This window comes from Amphimedon queenslandica, unplaced genomic scaffold (assembly GCF_000090795.2).
Source record: "Amphimedon queenslandica unplaced genomic scaffold, v1.1 AMPQUscaffold_13430, whole genome shotgun sequence".
In the NCBI taxonomy this organism is placed as follows: domain Eukaryota; kingdom Metazoa; phylum Porifera; class Demospongiae; order Haplosclerida; family Niphatidae; genus Amphimedon; species Amphimedon queenslandica.
Genome location: NW_003546334.1, coordinates 121,133 through 127,812, shown reverse-complemented (window position 1 = coordinate 127,812; position 6,680 = coordinate 121,133).

Sequence of the window (6,680 nt, the reverse complement as noted above, 5' to 3'; positions counted from 1 at the left end):
ATTTTTTTGCAATTATTATCTGGAAATTTATGCTTTAGAAATTGTGCGTGATTTAATTTTACATAATAATAAGAATTTGTTGTACAGCATTGAATGTACATGTATGTGTGATCTAACTTCTGTGCATTTTTAATTTAGAAAAATTTAAATCATGATGGGGAAATTATCAGATAGATGGTAATACTAGTCTTCATTCTTTGCAATGATGAATCTATATGTATTTGTTGGCAGCTTCAGGACTATAGTATCTATTGGCTATGGTTAATGTTAATATTTTGTGTGTGATCCTCTCTCTCTCTTTCCTTCTCTTAAGAACTTGTTCAGTACAGGAGGTCCACTGGAGGTTGTGCTGTAGTACACTGTACACTGTATCCTGTTGGAAGACTGTTTTTATTTAAGTGTATTACTATAATGGAATTCTATGGGTAATTATTATGATTTTATTATATTTATTTATTATTCTTCATAGGTTGAGTAATAGTGGATCAAAACTCTTAGTCTACCTAAGGAAGACTGTGTCTTACAATTACTCTGTAAGTGATAATGTGTCTCATTAACTCCATCTTTCTATGTTCCTCCCTTCTTGTATATACGTGCATTACTTATTATTATTTGTTGTGCATGTACTTATTACTACATATTTTTTGTGTTTTTATCTGAAAAAAAAGTTTGAGTATTGCAAAAAAAAGTAAGTTGTAACTCCTGAAAGTAACTACATGTATTGTACATGTACAACTATGAAACTTGTTTTTGTTCAGTTTTCTGATACATGTACTGTACATTTACATTTATGTATTTAATTTTTTGTGTGTACATCAATAATTCAACATGCACCTGTAAAGGTTACCTTTTACTGTTCATCTTGAGTAAAGGTTTGGTTGCTCCCAGGATTATTGCAGCTATCATAACTTTCTTTCGTCCCAAAAGGGCCAAAACTACTATATACTCCAAGAGATCATCAGGGCTGTCTTTCTGTCTGTTGCTCCTTTCTTCTATTGTTTTACATTGTTGTTCATTCCAAGTTCTTCATTTTTTATTGTTCATTCTTGCTCTATTTTCATTTACCATCTTCTAACTTTTTCTCTCTTCATTTTTTTTCTTGCTTTACATACACAATTTTATTCTTTTCTTGAAATGGCAGCCAAACCATCTTCTGGTCTCAGACTCAAACTGGAGGAACAGCTCACCTGTCCTGTATGTCTTGACCACTATACCAACCCTAAGATCTTACCCTGCCACCACTCGTTCTGTCAGTACTGTCTGGAGGGATTACCTTTGGATAATAAGAATGAGACCTATTACCTCTCTTGTCCCACTTGTCGTCATCGTACAGAGGTACCAGAAGAAGGAGCAGGAGCCTTTCCTGTAGCATTCCACCTCAGCGATCTCAAAGAGATGTACAGTCTAACAAAGAAGACAGCAGATTTATCAAATCCTCAAGAGGCCACATGTAGTGATCATGGAAAGCCTTTGGAGCTATTCTGTGAAACGTGTGATACAGTAATCTGTGTTACCTGTCAATTTCGTAATCACAAACATCATAAATATGACTTAGTCACTGACAGTTATACTAAACACTGTCAAAAGTTAAGAGAATGTCTATCACCAGTTGAGGGAATAAAGAAAGCACTCAAGAAGGTCCTGTCTGCTCTAGCAAAGAGAGAGAGTGAGATCAGAGAGAGAGGAGAAGGAGTCTTAGAAGAAATACATGAAATGGTAGAGGAAATGATTTCTGTTCTTCATCAGTCAAAGAGGAAACTGACTGAGCAGGTAAAGAGGGTCACTGATGCTAAACTAAAGGTGCTGTCAGAGCAGATGAAATCAGCAGAACTGAGTTTGAGTCTTCTGGATGATGTCCAGGATTATGTGGAACAGAGTCTTAAGACAGGCAGTCCTCAAGAAGTCCTGAAGTCTAAGAAACAGATGATGGAGCATATGAGTGAAGTTACTGCAGGGATCAATGTGAAGGAGTTACATCAAAAGGAAAAAGCCAACTTTGTATTGAGTAAAGATATCAAATCGCTACATCACATTGGAGATATTGTGACCTACTCATCTACTGCACTACAGCAGTGTAGAGTGAAGATGATTGATCATATTACACCTTCTGGCAAAGCAGTTTCATTTTCACTATCAATGGAGGCACCAGATTCATCTCTTTTGTGTGTTCCCCTCTCTTCTCTAAGGTGTAGTATAGTACCAGTTGGTAAAGGCCATGAACCCATTCGCACTACAGTCACTACCACCAGCACTGATTCTGGAGTGTATAGGATACAGTGTAACCCTTCAACACGTGGTACTCATACGTTAAAAGTACAAGTATATGATGTACACCTTGAGGATACCTCACTAGTCATCTCTTTCAATCCTTACCTTGATAACATCACTCCAGTATGTACTATAACTGAGCTTGAGTGTCCCTATGGAGTTGCTGTTATTGATAATAATGATGTTATAATAACTGAAGGTAGTGGTGACTGTGTAACAATACTGGATAGAGAAGGAAAGAAAGTGAAATCATTGGGAGGGAAAGGAGAAAGTGGTAACTTCACATTTTTTAATCCTCGTAGTGTAGCCATTACTCCAGACAAATTTGCCCTCGTTTCTGATGATCACAGGATCCAGAAGATAAGCATGGATGGATACCGTAAAGCATCAGTTGGTAAAATTTCTAAGGGCCTGCGTGGACCACTACAATTCAAGTATCCTGATGGTATAGCCATTTCTCCTATAACAGGACAGGTTTATATTGCTGATAGTGGTAATCATCATATACAAGTCTTAAATCCTGATCTAACTTTCTCTCATTCATTTGGTAGCGAAGGATCAGCTAATGGACAGTTTCAGTCTCCAACTGACATCGCTATTGACAGTCAAGGATTAGTGTATGTTGCTGATCAGTGTAATAATCGCATTCAGAAGTTCTCTCCAGATGGAAAGTTTGTGGGTCAGTTTGGTACTGAAGGATCTGGTCCTGGACAGCTTAGTTATCCAGTAGGTATAACAATAGACACTGCAGCTACTGGTCTAGTGTATGTTAGTGAAGGGGGCAATTATCGTATATCAGTCTTCACTAGTGATGGTGTGTTTGTTAGTATGTTTGGAAGATTAGGCAGTAATGTTGATGAGTTTAATGATCCTTATGGATTAGCATTTAATAAAGATGGATTCTTGTATGTTTGTGATTTTGGTAATGATCGTCTTGTTGTTTATTAAAAATAATGAAGATTGTTGTTTTTTATATTCTAATATTTTTTTATAATTAAATCTATTAGTAAAATATAAAAGCAAGTTAGATTTTATAATACCGACTGATCAGCTAATGTACTAATAAAATGTAGTATTACTCCAATTATGCAATGTGCCCAGTACAATGATATTAATAATAATAATAATAATAATAGTTATAATAGTAATTTATCAGTATAGGCAGAGAGGAAACTCTCCACAGGTGATGTTCCTCCAGTATTAAGAACTGATGATCAGTTGATGAGTGAAGATGAAGTGAAAGAGATAAAGACAGGACTGAGTGCTATGAAAACTGCAGCTGTACTGGATATATTTAAGAGGTAAGACTTGTGGAAAAAATTGTAATACCGGTATCTCGAAAAATATTTATCAGAATCAGCTCAAACTTTCTATACAGCATTAAGTACATGTACATTGATGTGTATCAGAAATTGTAATAAAATTTTGGGGCGATTTTGAAGCAATTTTTTGGAAAGAACATGGGCCTTAAGTATTTTTCACAAATTTGACATTTCAAAAAAATGCTCATAGCTTAAAAAATTGTCGGAATTACCTCAAAATTTTCACAGCATAAGGACATGTATATGTACTTACTGTGCATTTATACTGTACATGCCTTTAGTAAAGGTTAGGTTGCTACCATAACTATTATTGTAGCTATCATAACTTCCTTCAGTCACAAAATTCTAGCTATACTCCAAGAGGTCATTAGGGCTGTCTTTCTTTCTTCTATTGTTCTACTTTGTTCTACATTCTTGTTCATTCCGACTTCTTCATTTTCTTTTTGTTCATTTTTGCTTTATCCTCATTTACCATCTTCTACCTTTATCTCTCTTCATTTTTCGTTTTTGCTTTACGTACACATTTCTTGAAATGGCAACCAAACCATCTCCCGGTCTCAGACTTAAACTGAAGGAGCGACTCACCTGTCCTGTGTGTCTTGACCGCTATACCAACCCTAAGATCCTACCCTGCCATCACTCATTCTGTCAGCACTGTCTGGAGGGATTACCTCTAGAAAAGGAGAATGAAATCCATTACCTCTCTTGTCCCACTTGTCGTCATCGTACAGAGGTACCAGAAGAAGGAGCAGGAGCCTTTCCTGTAGCATTCCTCCTCAATGACCTCAAAGAGATGTACAGTCTAACAAAGAAGAAAGCAGATCCATCAAATCCTCAAGAGGCCACATGTAGTGATCATGGAAAGCCTTTGGAGTTATTTTGTGAAACATGTGATACAGTAATCTGTGTTACCTGCTCAGTTCGTAATCACAAACATCATGAATACGACTTAATCACTGACAGTTATACTAAACACTGTCAATATTTAAGAGAAAGTCTATCACCAGTTGAGGGAAAAAAGGAAGCACTCAAGAAGGTCCTGTCTGCTCTAGCAGAGAGAGAGGGTGAGATCAGAGAGAGAGGAGAAGGAGTCTTAGAAGAAATACATAAAATGGTAGAGGAAATGATTGGTGTTCTTCGTCAGTCAGAGAAGAAACTGACTGAGCAGGCAAAAAGGGTCACTGATGCTAAACTAAAGGTGCTGTCAGAGCAAATGAAATCAGCAGAAATGAGTTTGAGTCTTCTGGAGGATGTTGAGGATTATGTTGAAGACTGCCTGAAGACAGGCAGTCCTCAACAAGTCCTGAGGTCTAAGAAACAGATGATGGAGCGTATGAGTGAAGTTACTGGAGGAATCAATGTGGAGGAGTTACATCCAAAGGAAAAATCCAACTTTGTATTGAGTAAAGATATCAAATCACTGCATCACATTGGAGATATTGTGACCTACTCATCTACTGCACTACAGCAGTGTAGAGTAAAGAAGATTGATCGTATTACACCTTCTGGCAAAGCAATTTCGTTTTCACTATCAATGGAGGCACCAGATTCATCTGTTTTGTGTGTTCCCCTCTCTTCTCTGAGGTGTAGTCTAGTACCAGTTGGTAAAGGTGATCAACCCATTCACACTACAGTCACTACCACCAGCACTGATCCTGGAGTGTATAGGATACAGTGTAACCCTTCAACACGTGGTACTCATACAGTAAAAGTACAAGTATATGATGTACACCTTGAGGATACCTTACTATTCATCCCTTTCAATCCTTACATTGATAACATCACTCCAGTACGTACTATAACTGAGCTTAAGGGTCCCTGGGGAGTTGCTGTAACTGATGATAATCTTGTTGTAATAACTGAGAGTGATGGTAACTGTGTAACAATACTGAATAGAGAAGGAAAGAAAGTGAAATCATTAGGAGGGGAAGGAGGAAGTAGTAATGTCAAGTTTTTATGTCCTCATGGTGTAGCCATTGCTCCAGACAAATTTATTCTTGTATCTGATGATCATAGGATCCAGAAGATAAGCGTGGATGGATGTCATAAAGCATCAGTTGGTAAGAAGGGCATTGGACCACTAGAATTTAATACTCCTTTAGGCGTAGCCATTTCTCCTATAAAAGGACAGGTTTATATCGTTGATAGTAATAATCATCGTATACAAGTCTTGAATCCTGATCTAACCTTCTCTCATTTATTTGGTAATATAGGATCAGCTAATGGACAATTTAAGTGTCCACGTGGCATTGCTATTGACAGTCAAGAATTAGTGTATGTTGCTGATACTCGTAATCATCGCATTCAGAAGTTCTTTCCAGATGGAAAGTTCATGGGTCAGTTTGGTACTTATGGGTTTGGTCCTGGTCAGCTTAGTTATCCAGTAGGTATAACAATAGACACTGCGGCTACTGGTCTAGTGTATGTTAGTGAATTGGGCAATAATCGTATTTCAGCCTTCACTAGTGATGGTGTGTTTGTTAGTAAGTTTGGAAGTGAAAGCAGTAATATTGATCAGTTTAATCGTCCTTGCGGATTAGCATTAGATAAAGATGGATTCTTGTATGTTTGTGCTTTTGGTAGTAAGCGACTTAACATTTATTAAAATGATTTCATATTCTTATGATTTTTTTATAATTATTGATAAAATATAAAACCTGATAAAATTCTATGACATGTACATTAACAAGTTTGTATAGCAATCTAGAAGTCTCCAATTTGTTCAATTCAAATTGTACATGGTACAATACTGATAATAATTCTGCAGGTAGACCTGTATTTAGTCGAGAATAACTTTCATTCTAGAAAGAATTACAAACTTGTTCTGTTAGAGGAAGCTCTTTACAGGTGATGTCCCTCCAGTCATTAAGAACTGATGATCAGTTGATGAGTGAAGAGGAGGTCAACAGCAGAAGGTAATATTTGTAATAATTTGAAAAATATTTGTAGGAATTGGCTCAAACTTTCTACACAGCATAAGTACGTTGGTACGCATCAGAAAATATAATACAAAGTTGGGGTGATTTCAGAGCTATTTTTTGGAATGAGCTTTGGTTTGTTCCCTAAAATATACTTTTTAAAGCTCAAAAA